Raw genomic sequence first — 13,103 nt, forward strand, 5'->3', positions numbered from 1 at the left:
TTTCTTGCTTTCTCCTTTGCTCCTCTTAAGTTCTTTCCTCTCTCCACTCTATTGTACCTGAAATTTACACAAAACAGGGATCAAGTGACTTCTTTTCAACAAAAACTTGGAAGCTCATTCTTTTCTAGATTTAGGGAGAATCAATCATGATATAAATACAAATTAAGAACATAAGTGCCCTCATTTCATATGAAAATTACTCATTTTTGGCACTTATCAACTCCCCCCAACCTAGCATCTTACTTGTCCTCAAGCAAAGTAATATGATGTAACAACCAATCAAAACTCTAATTCTGAAATTGGTTATTGAGAAATCATTTTCACAGTTCCTGACCAGACAATTTTTCCATTCCAAACCACAGATTCAAAATCAGAAGCAAATGGTGAATCCAATTATCAAACAACAGTAGGATAAGAGTGCAGCCAATTTTTCAGGAAAACTAATTGTAAGAACAAGTGATTCTAACCAAGGAAATTCTCTCTTAAATCTCACAGGCATGTGTCTCTCTCATTTTCCACTGAATTTGAACAAATCAATATTGCTAGTCATTTTCAATCTAACCACAAACACATAATCAGCATGGATCTTAAGGTCTTTTCAAGGTTATAATGAGGTTAAGCTTTCAAGAATAATGGTTTTTTCAAGATCACAAAAGCATAACTTAGAAAAGAGGGCATAGCTACAATTCAAACCCAATTTCAATTCTACTCTCCATTCCTCACAATTCATACTTCAATACATAAAGTTTCTTTTTCATTCATAATTCACTCTTATCTTTTTGTTTTTTGTTCTTTTCGTTTCTTTCCTTTTTTTTGAGTAAATATATACATTCCTACACAATACTAAAGAGTGAATTATGATACTCAGCCCTTTTCTTCCTTGAGTGCAATTCTACCAACCAATTACCCTTACAGTTGAATAAAATGCACCTATGCTCTCTATCCCTAAGTATGCAAAGGGAAAGGATAATAATTCAAGTTAAGGTTGAGGTGCATAATTCAAACAATTAGGCTCAAATGAGCTATCAACAAAGGATGATTATTTACAGGTTGGCTATTTGGCACTGAGTTATAAATTCAACAAAATTGCCTTAATCCTTTCCATGCTTCAAATGTGATGTTGTCAAATGAAAACTCAAGCAATATCAACTTGTCAACAAACAGTGGAAACACTCAAGTTGTTTAAGGATTCACACACCCACTGGGTTTTCTGGTTTATTTCCTTGGTATCTCACTTGTTGTTACAACTGATTATCTTGACTAACTATCCAGCACTAATATCCTAATCCTGTTTAATTATGAATTCAACCAAAATTTTCCTTTTTCATCTCTGTGTTCAGTTCACTCGGTTGTTCTAGACTCAGGACACTTACTGAAATCAGATTTCTCTTTAACCAATTTTCTCAAGAAAGATTTTCAAAATAATTCCCAAAAAATTTTAGTTGTCTCTACGTATTATGCACAAAATACTAAGCCAAAAGGTAAAGTTAAACAGTTAATTAACTAGATAATATAGCATTCTAGCCAAAACAACTAAAGCAAAATAGTAGTAATTACATAAATACTGCAAAATACTAAAAGAAAAAGAACAATGAAACCATATTTATAGAGTTTTGAAGGGTGGCATGGTGTTGTGAATCAATCTCCTCCAAAATCAATCTCCTCCTCAATGTCTGCTCCATTTGTGTCAGCAGCAAAGTCATCTCTGTCCGCAGCTCCTGATGGTCCCTCACCTGCAGCAAGTCCACTTCCCCCCGGGAAAATAGGACTGTCCCCAGGCCACTGTAGTTAAGTCAAGAATTCTGGTGGACTCATGCCTGGGTATGGTCCGCGGACATTCTGATAGAGGTACTCTTGAAGGTGGAGTTGTCCTCTATGAATGGAAGCATTTTGCTTGTGGGTGTGCTCCATCTGCAACCTCACATATCTCATCTGCTCAAGCAATTCATTATTCATGTTGAGTTGAGGTTGTTGTGTGGGTCCTGTTTGTTGTTCTTCCATTGCTGGTTGGTTTTCAGCTGGTTGGTCTTCAACTTGTTGGTCCAGTTGGGGCTCTTCTAGCTGCTCCAAGTCCTCTGGGTGGGTACAAAAGTGTTCAATGAATCTCTTGGTAATTGAAGGTTGTATCTTTTCAGTTAACTCTACCTCCACCCTTTGATCTTGGCAAAGACTGTGATTAAAGCCGGAAAACCCAAAGCACCTTTTGCCTTGTCATTCCTAGTGTTGACTTCATACCTCACAAATTTGTGGATTTCTTCAGAGATAATGGTGGCTACGTCAACAGTAAGATCCTCCCTCATTATGCAATAAAGGAGATGACATCTAGGGACGTTCAAGTCTGACACGTGGCCAATGGGCACTATGTTTGCAAGTAAGAATGTGGTCTAGACTTGGGCTAAGGTTTTCAGTGGGCCCGACTTGATAAGATCGGTTGGAAGCGCATATAAGGAGTGCCACTTCATTTTCATCATAAGGTTCATGACTCCTCCTTCTTCTTGTGAAATCACAGTGTTGCCCTGGTTCTAGAGGTAGTGGATTACCAAAGAATTCACTGATAGCTGCTCGATCATAATTTGCCCACCTCCCCCTAACTTCAGACCTCTTTTCACCAAGATTGTCCTCAGAATAGTCATTTGCATAGAACTCTCTGACAATCTCTAGATCAAATTTGGGAAGTGGGTCAGCCAACTTTATCCAATTCCTCCTGATAAGGCCATTCAAGAATGGATCATATTCGTCCGGGAGTAGGACCACCTTTCTTTCTTTGATAAAGACCCAATTCTTTATCTTCTCATACCGTTCTTCTCTTTCGGGGTCTCTAAACAGGTTGTTGTTTGGCCTTTCAAGAGAAGGGCTACTTGCACGTCTTCTCCTCTTCCCTTTATTGGGTTCAGTAGCGGAAAGTCTAGATGTTGTTTTTGTTCTAGCCATTGACCTGCAAGGATGAAAATTAACCCACCAAAAGCATGCCAAGTTAGCTTTATAACTTAAGTGACCAACCAAGAACAAAATTAAGTTAAGCATTTCGTCAAACAACTTAGATGCACTCTTGAAATATGAAATTTTTGAACCAATTCGTGCATAAACAACCCACATTACTTTGTTACAGCATCAATTGATATTCAAGCTCATAATATAAACACACAATGCAGCAAACAGAACATGGGCACTATCCTAGGGTTTTGAGTGTACAAAATTGTGACTATGCATAGTGAAAATGAAGAGAAGGAGAAGTAGAACTTACCTTTGGAATTAGCAAAGGGAGGAAGAGAATTGTGAGTTAAAATGCAGAGAAATGAGTAAGTGAAGGTGTGCCCAAAGAGTGGGAAAGAAGAACGTGAGCGAAATTGTGAGCGAGGGTTTGGGGGAAAGAAAAGTGAGTGAGTTCTGCCCCTGTCCCTCACTTAAGCGTGATTTCTTGCTCAAGCGACTGATTCTCGCTTAAGCGAGATGCGCGTGGAAGAAACTTTAAAAAGTCTCGCGTAGGCGAGACTGTTTCGCCCAAAACACTCTTGGTACAGGGCATTCTCGCCCAGGCGAGCCACGACTCGCTTAAGTGGGTATATCAGCAAAGAGGGATGGCTCAAGTTCTGCATATCTTGCCCATGCGAGACATGTTTAGCTTGGGCGAGATTTTCGTGCAGTTTTGACACACGCTTATTTTGCTACTTTCCAATATTTTGTTCAACTTTCACTCACTCAATTCATGATCCTTTCAGTTCAAATAACTCAGAAACACACACCAAACCATACTTCAAGCAATTCTCTGCCATTCGAAAAGGTTTCATATCATTAAACTAAAAATCAAGCTATCAAACTCAAATTTCACAATTTGGCCAAAACAAGGCAATTTTTAGCATTTGATGATCTCAATTCTGGTACAAAAACTCATTCCCATGCTTAAAATACCAGTTTTGTTTGAAAACACCAAAAGTTCATGGTTTGTCTTATTGAGATGATTGGATGCTAAAAACTTACCTTTTTACACACAAACATAGAACTATAAACACAAACACATAATTACATACACAAACACATTTAATCACACAAGATGAAATTAAAGTGCAAAAACATAATTAAAACACTGGGTTGCCTCCCAAGAAGCGCTTGTTTAACATCACGAGCCTAACGCCTGTTTCATTAAGGTTCATCCAGTTGAATGATTGTGGCGAGCCTATCAATCTCACCACCAAGATAGGGCTTCAACCTTTGCCCTTTTACAACCCAGCTTCTTTGTGATTCAGGATCCTCTAGCTCAATGGCTCCATAGGGTTTCACATCTTTGACAAGGAATGGTCCTGACCACTTTGATTTTAGATTTCGAGGGAATAATCTCAACCTGGAGTTGAACCATAGCACTGATTGGCCTGGATAAAATTCTCTTTTGAGAATTTTCTTGTCATGATAAGCTTTCATCTTTTCCTTGTAGAGCTTAAAGGACTTATAAACGCTGAGTCTCCTTTCCTCCAATTTTGGCAGCTGTAATTTTCTTTTCTCTCTTGCTGCCTCATCATCATGAACACCAACTAAAGCCTTTTTTAAAGGGTTTGCTTTTGTCACTTGCTTCCTAGCTGATAAAAAAGTTTCATCTATCACATCCATTTTGAAACATTGTTGTTTGTCTTTAGTGTGTTGCATTGCCTTGAATACATTAAAGTTGACTTCATCATCCTGCACTCTGACCTTCAGTTTGCCATCATCAACATCAATAATGACCTTGGCTGTTTTCATGAAAGGTCTTCCCAGTATCAAAGGGACTTCAATGTCTTCCTCAATATCCATCACAACAAAATCGACTGGGAATATGAATTTGTCAACTTTAACTAAAACATCCTCTGCCACTCCATATGGATACTTCAAAGATATGTCAGCTAATTGCAATGTCATCCTTGTAGGCTTTACTTCCAGATCTCCAATTCTACGTAGCATAGACAGAGGCATCAAATTTATACTTGCACCCAAGTCGAGCAATGCTTTATCTACTAGCAATGTTTCAATTGTGACTGGAATAGTGAAGCTCCCAGGGTCCTTTGACTTATGAGGTAAAGATTTTTGAATGATGGCACTACACCCCGCTTCAAGCTCCACTGTTTTTTCAGAAAATTTTCTTTTCTTTGTTATGAGCTCTTTCATGAATTTTGCATAAGTTGGCATCTGCTCCATAGCATCCAAAAAAGGAATATTAATCTGCAGTCGCTTGAAAATATCCATGAACCTTGCAAACTGCCTCTCCTTGTCCTTTTTGGAAGGGTTTTGAGGGTATGAAAGGTTTTTCAACTGGGGTACCTATTTCTCACCCTTCTCCCTCTTTTTCTCCTTATTTTATTTTTTTCTTCTTTTTCTTCTTTTTCTTCTCTTCTATTTACAAACTCTCTTTTATTTTGTTCTTCCTCCCCCTCACACTCATTTTTTCTTTCTCTCTCTCTCTGGTTCCTCCAACACCTCCTTCTCTATAACCAGGTTGTCTCCAATCCCTCTTCCCACAATTTTACCACTTTTGGTAGTAATTGAATTACAGTGTTCCTTCGGATTAGTCTGAGTGTTGGCTGAAAATTGACCTGCTTGCTGATATGATAATTGCTTAGCCAATTGTCCAACCTGTATTTCAAGATTTCTGATTAAAGCTTCTGTATTTTTCTGATTAGTCAAAGAAGCTTACATAAACTTTTCTAGAGTATCCTCCAGTTTAGTTATTCTGTCATGCACAAAAGGATACTGATGTTGTTGTTGTTGATAAGGAGGTTGTCTGTTTGAAGGACCAGCATCTTGCTTCCATCCAAAATTCTGATTTTGATTGTTTCTCCACCCTTGTGAAAAGTTATTATTTTTGGAGAAATTTCCTGGTCTTCCTTGGTTACTCACATATTGAACTTCTCCTTGTCAGCTACTCTGATATGAACAATGACCATTTGGATGATCGCCTCCATAGAAGTCACATCTCATGGGTTGTTGACTGGGAGAAGATTGCACAACTTGCAAATGCTCTGGTAATTTAGACATCTGCTTCGTTAGTGCTTCAATATGTTGAGTCAGAATTTTATTCTAAGCTAAGATCGCATCTGTAGTACTAAGATCAAGCACTCCTTTCCTCTGAACAGTTTGCCTGTTATGCTGAGCTTGATGATCTGTGGATGTTAATGCCTCAATGATTCTTGTTGCTTGCTCCGCATCTACACTCATCATTGTTCCACCTGCTGCTGCATCTAATATCATCTTGGTGTCAGGCCTCAGACCATTACATAATATGTTCAGCTGAGCAATATCTTCAAATCCGTGATTTGGGTATTTCCTCAATAAAGAATTGAACCGCTCCCAAGCTTCACAAAATGGCTCACCTAGTCCTTGCCTAAACATCGAAATATCAGCTTTGGCTTTGATGTAGCGAGATGCTGAAAAGAATCTGTTCAAGAATTTCCCCTCAACATCCTTCCAACTGTTCAAACTCTGGTTTGGATGTGACTTAAGCCATTCCTTTGCTTTACCTGCCAAAGAAAAAGGAAACAAACGCATGTATACATGCTCAAGATCTCCTTCTTGAAAGCCCATGGTTCCTATCAATTCATAGAATGTAGAAAGACGAGTATATGGATCTTCATTATCCATTCCAGTGAATTGATGAAAACTGATTAAGGTGAGGAAAGTTGGCTTCATCTCCAAAGTTTTGGTGGTGGGTGGTATTGCTATGCTAGAAAAATATCTTGGCCCTTGCTGCATAGCATAGTCTCCAAGTGTCTTTCTGGTTGGAGCTGGTCTTTGATTCTCCATGTTTTCTGATTGAGGTGTGATGGAAGTACTGGAAGATTCTTCCCTTGTCTTTCCTTGCTTCTTTTTGTTTTTGCCTCTGTTCCTTCTAGCTGTCTTTTCTATCTCCTGGTCAAATGCTAATTGATCTTCAGGAACTTGACCTCTTAAGAGCATAAATCAAAACAGATGGAGCAAGGATTAGTACAAAGGAGAAAATTGAATAAACTATCTAATTAAGAAACTATACACAAAGCCAGATGAGATAACTAAAAATTTCAAAAGAACATCTTTTCCCGGCAACGGCGCCAAAAATACTTAATGGTCTCTTGGCAAGCGTACCAAAAGTCAACTGTAGTATAATGATTTTTTAGTAAGAGTGTCGAACCCACGAGGAACGGAGTCAGTTGAAATAAATAATTATCTCGATCAGCATATATATACAGAAATTTTAATTTGATAGATCATTGATGTTTAAACTAATTTGCATAAACAAATACAGTAAAAGCAGAAAATTAGATAAAAATTCAGTAAAAGAAACTGGGATTGAATTTCATCTATCTCCCTTGTTTGTAATCTGGATGAATACAATATATAACATCTGAAAATACCAATATCGATGCACATTCAAAAATCATTTATACCGATCCCTCGCGTATAAAATTCATAAGATTAGTTCCCTGAATATTGATTCCTCAGTTTTCAACAAACTATCCAGCATTACGGTCGAGTGTTAAAAGCAATTGATATATTGAGATCTATTCCTAGCATCACAGTATATCAAGTATCATTGTTCAAATCAGATTTTCAGAAATACTTTCCAGTCAGATCTAAAAATCAAAATCAAAACATGTATTGATCAGATAGAAGTAAGCATTAAGAGCAGAACAATAATACCAATATTGAGTAAAATAGAAATGCTATATATAAATATCACAAGATTACATCCAAGTTCGAGTATATTACATTCAATCCCAAGGAAAGAGATTAGCCACTCATGGTAGCCAACAAAATCCTATGAGCTAAGAAGAAGAAAAAGAAAATGAGAAATTGTGTTATGCTTTCGTGTTTGCAACTCTCCAGATCTTCAAGTGTGTGTTTCTTCTCCAAAATCCCAGCTGCCTTCACTTTCTGATGCACGGAGAATTTATATTCCACGAAGGTCTCGCTCAAGCTACCTGAGTCTCGCTTGAGCAAGACATCATTCTTCATGCTAAAGAAAGCCTCTCGCTTAGGCGAGACGTGCTGAAGCCAATATCTCGCTTTCGCTTAGGCGAGATTGGCAGCATCTGATCTCGCTTGGGCGAGAATGGCGGCAAGAGAGGGTCTCCACTGCACGAGCGCTCGCTTAAGCTAGGTCCTGCGTCGCTTAGGCGAGAATGGCGGCAGTGGCTTTAGCTTGAGCGAGCATGTTTTGGTTTGAGCGACCTTGACAGCCTTTCTTCCCTATTTTCTCTATTTCTTGCTTTCTCCTTTGCTCCTCTTAAGTTTTTTCCTCTCTCTACTCTATTACACCTGAAATTTACAAAAAACAGGGATCAAGTGACTTCTTTTCAACAAAAACTTGGAAGTTCATTCTTTACTAGATTTAGGGATAATCAATCATGATATAAACAAAAATTAAGAACATAAGTGCCCTCATTTCATATGAAAATTACTCATTTTTGGCACTTATCACTCATATTAAAACTCATGAATCATAATTCCCTTTCACTCATACAAGGTCACTCAATTCATACAATTCATACCCAAGGTAAAGCATAACAAGCCAAACATACAATTAATGCCCCAACAACATAAAAGGTACAATTGTATAAAGAAATCTCGTGCCAGTCTCGCTCAAACCACTAGGTCTCGCTTAGGCGAGATTGTCATTAGGAAAACCCTGTGAGGCTCGCGGATTCTCGCTTAAGCAAGCTGCTACTCGCTTGGACGAGTATGTCCCTCGCCCAAAAGGAAAGGCTTCCTCACCTTAGCTACGCCTATAGCAACAAACCTCAAACCCCCACGCGTCCTCGCTTAGGCGAGCCTCTCTCGCCTGAGCGAGACGGTGTCTCGCTCAAACGAAAGCTCTCCGCCTGAGCTCGAGCTCGAGCGCGAGTCTAAGTCTGTCTCTACAAGTCTCGCCTGGGCGAGGCCTGGTCGCTTGGGCGAGATCGTTAGGTCTCGTCACTGATCACCCTGCATAGTCATCCAACCACACCTCAAACAACAACATACATGCATTTAATATTTCGCAAAGGCACCATACTCTTACAAAGCATAAAACAGTGGCAAAACATACAAGAAACAGACTTGAACGAAAATCCCTAGCTTCCCTTACCTGGAATGAGCTAGTTTTAAGACCTCGACACCGAACAGCGGAACACCACAGGAGAAGATTACGGAGTTGGAAAAGTGAACAAAGGGTGTTTAATACCGAAGATCTAACACTACTCACGGGAACAGGACCAGAGATGGAAAAGTGTGGGTTGGGAATACTTACGTGAGCCAAAAACGGTAAAGCTGAACATGAGACTAGGTACAGTATGGAACCCTAGCAGAGGCGACAATAGTAGCTCAAAGAATGTGAGGGATATGTTTTTACGAAAAGTGAGCACAAGTTAGGGTTTGGATACTTCAGGTCAGAAATTGAATTGGGCTAACCCTCTTAGGCCCATAAGATTGGACAACCTATAAAATAAAAGGGCAGAAACAATTGGGCCTTCCATTCCCTCCAACAACAAAAATTTTCGACCTCGAAAATGACAACTTACCAGGTTAAAAGATGTGGGTGTGATTTCCTCATATCCTTCTCCAACTCCCAAGTAGAGTCACCTGGGCTCCGATCCCAGATGACTTTGATTAGGCTGACAGCTTTTCCTCGACATTCCTCAACTTTGTTGTCCTCTAACGCGATTGGTGGTACTTTCACGGTGAGGTCCTCTCTAATCTGTACATCCTCAGCCTCCAGTACATGAGTCGGATCAAACATGTACTTTCTCAGCTATGACACATGAAACACAGGATGGAGGTTCGCCAACTGAGGGGGTAAAGCTATCTCATAAGCCGTTGGTCCAATCCTCCTCGTGATCTGGTAGGGACCAAGAAACTTGGGCGAAAGCTTCCTTAAGCGGAGGGCCCTTCCCAAGCTCGTGGTTCGGGTCACCCTCAAGAATACATGATCCTTAGCTGCAAACTCTAAAGGTCTTCTCCTACGGTCAACGTAAGCCTTCTGCCTACTCTGAGAAGCCTGCATTTTGTTCCTCACCATCCTGACTTTCTCAGTAGTTTGTTCTAATAACTCTGGTCCAACAAGCGCTGCCTCCCTATCCTGATACCAATAGAGAGGAGTCCTATACCTCCTACCATAAAGAGCCTCGTACGGTGCCATGTCGATGCTCGCATGAAAACTGTTGTTGTAGGTGAACTCTATCAAAGGCAGTACCTCATCCTAAGCACCCAGGTGGTCCAAAATACAAGTCCTCAACAAATCCTCCAGTGACTAGATTGTCCTCTCAGACTGGCCATCGGTCTGAGGATGATAAGCTGAACTCATGGTGAGCTTGCTACCCATAGCACTCTGTAGCGTCTGCCAGAATCGGGAAGTGAAACGTGGGTCTCTGTCGGATACTATGCTCGAAGGCACTCCATGCAATCTTAGAATCTCCTTGATGTACAACTGAGCCAACTTAGCCATTGACATCCTCAAGTTCATCGCCAAGAAGTGGGCACTCTTGGTTAATCGATCCATTATAACCCAGATGGTATCATGCCCTCTAAAAGTTCGTGGTAAATGGGTCACAAAGTCCATCGAGATGCTGTCCCATTTCCACATTGGTATCTCCAACGGTTGTAGAATCCCACCGGGTCTCTGATGCTCCACCTTTACCTTCTGACAGGTTAGACAAGCGGATACAAATTGTGCAGCATCATTCTTCATTCCCTGCCACCAGAAAGTTTCCTTAAGCTCTTGGTACATCTTAGTCATGCCAGGATGCAGACTAAGACGACTCTTATGCCCCTCCTCAAGGATCAATCGTTTTACCTCACCATCATCAAGTATACTTACTCTGCACTGGAACCTCAGTATGCCATCATCACCCAAAGCAAAGTCTTTGGCCTCATCCGACCCAAGTTGTTCTCTGACCCTGTTTAGACTGGCATCCAATAACTGTCTCTCTCTAATTGAATCCAAGAAGTCACTAGATATAGTAAGGGTACTACACCTAATGAACTCAGACCCCAACTCCATCTGTAGCCTCATGTCTCTGAACTTCTCCAGTAGTTTCACCTCCTTAATCATAAGGTGTGCAGTATGCACTATTTTCCTACTCAAGACATCCGCCACTACATTCAGGTAGGGGTGACAATGCGGGCCGGCCTGGCCCGCATAAGGCTCGTACAACGTAGGCTGGCCCGCCCCACATACTTTATGCGGGCTGAAAACACTAGCCCGTCCCGCATACTCCTTGGCCCGCGGGCCCACTGTCCGGCCCACTTTTCTTTTTTTAATTTTTATGATAAAACTTTCAATGTTTAAAAATTGGGAAACTTTAAGAAGTTCACAAAATTAAGTAAATACTTTGGGGAATTAGATGATAAATTGATAATTCAACATTTTCATCATATTCATATTGTGACATACATAATGTATTCTTTAAATTTTAGCATATTAAAAATTACATAATACTCTTCTTTTCCAGTTATACAAGAATTTGAAACGTTAATGCAAGAGTCCATAAAAGAAGTAATTAATATACATAAGTGCAAGGTTTTTTTTTTAATTTTATGCGGGCTTGCGGGCCGGCCCGCGGGCCGCAGGCCTATGCGGGTCGAGCCTACGCGGGCCTGCGGGTTCACTACCCTGGCCCGCCCCGCGTTTTTTCTGCAGGCCTGCGGGCCAGGCCCTAATTGTCATCCCTACCTTCAGGAACTCCATCCATCTCCTTTGTCTCATGTTCAGCTCTTTCTGATCAAACAAATACTTGAGACTCTTATGATCGCTGAACACACGAAACTGGGCACCATAGAGGTAATGCCTCCAGATCTTCAAAGCAAATACTATGGCTAACAACTCTAGGTCATGAGTGGGGTAGTTACGCTCATACACCTTAAGTTGTCTCGAAGCATACGTCACTTTTTTCTTGCATCAAAACACATCCAAGTCCCAAATGAGAGGCGTCACAATAGACCTCAAAAGGCTTCCGCACATTAGGGATCACTAGTATCAGAGCACTGGTCAATCTCTGCTTCAGCTCTTGAAAACTCTCCTCACACTTATCCGTCCAAGTGAAAGGTTGGTACTTTCGTGTGATTTGTGTTAGAGGCGCCACTATCTTGGAGAATCCCTCTATGAATCTCCTATAGTAGCAAGCTAGGACCATAAAGCTTCTTATCTCCGTTGCAGACTTGGGACTTTCCCACTTAACCACTGCCTCAACCTTTGCTAGATCCACTGAAATACCCTGCGCAGATATCACGTGCCCCAAAAACTAAACTTCATCCATCCAGAACTCACACTTGGATAACTTGACATAAAATTGCTTCTCTCTCAAGACACCGAGCACCAACCTCAAGTGTTCCGCGTGTTCCTCCCGAGTCCTGGAGTAGATAAGTATGTTGTCTATAAAGACTATGACGAACTTATCTAAGAATGGCCAGAAAATCTTGTTCATGTAGTCCATAAACACCGTTGGAGCATTGGTCACACCGAAAGGCATAACCACATACTCATAGTGGCCATATTTGGACCTGAAGGCCGTCTTCTGCACATCGTTAGCCTTCACTAAGATCTGATGGTAACTCCATCGCAGATCTATCTTCGAGAATACTGACGACCCATGCAACTAATCCATCAAGTCATCAATTCTTAGGAGCGGATACTTATTCTTGATCGATATCTTGTTCAGTTGCTTGTAGTCCACACACAAGCTTGAACTCTCATCCTTCTTCTTCACCAACAACACTGGGGCTCCCCAAGGCGAAGTGTTGGGTCGGATAAACTGCTTCTCTATCAGCTCCTTAATTTGTTTCTTGAGTTCCACCAACTCTGCCGGAGCCATACGGTATGGAGCCATCGATATTAGGCTGGTTCCTGGTACTAGATCGATAGAGAACTCCATTTCTCTGTGGGGAGGCAACCCTGGCACCTCATCCGAAAATACATCCCCAAACTCATGTACGACCGGTATAACTGATGTCCTCTCCTCTTTCTCCACCCCATATGTGTGACGATTATGTAACATTGCGCGCCATCATGGATTTCCTTCATAACACCTTGAGAAGATACCAACTCAGGCTCCTCTGAGTCGGGAAACAATAGTCTATTCTCGCGGCAGTCTATAAGAATGTGATTGGCAGAGAGCTAATCCATCCCTAAG

General features: G+C 40.8%; 1 non-coding gene across 1 annotated transcript; it reads left to right on the forward strand.

The window, feature by feature from the left end:
• Positions 1 to 6,268: 6,268 nt before the first annotated feature.
• Positions 6,269 to 6,375, forward strand: LOC114195717. The gene has a single exon (XR_003606550.1). It is a non-coding gene; the product is annotated as a small nucleolar RNA R71 (small nucleolar RNA).
• The last annotated feature ends 6,728 nt before the right edge of the window (positions 6,376 to 13,103 follow it).

Source organism: Vigna unguiculata, chromosome 8 (genome assembly GCF_004118075.2).
Source record: "Vigna unguiculata cultivar IT97K-499-35 chromosome 8, ASM411807v1, whole genome shotgun sequence".
In the NCBI taxonomy this organism is placed as follows: domain Eukaryota; kingdom Viridiplantae; phylum Streptophyta; class Magnoliopsida; order Fabales; family Fabaceae; genus Vigna; species Vigna unguiculata.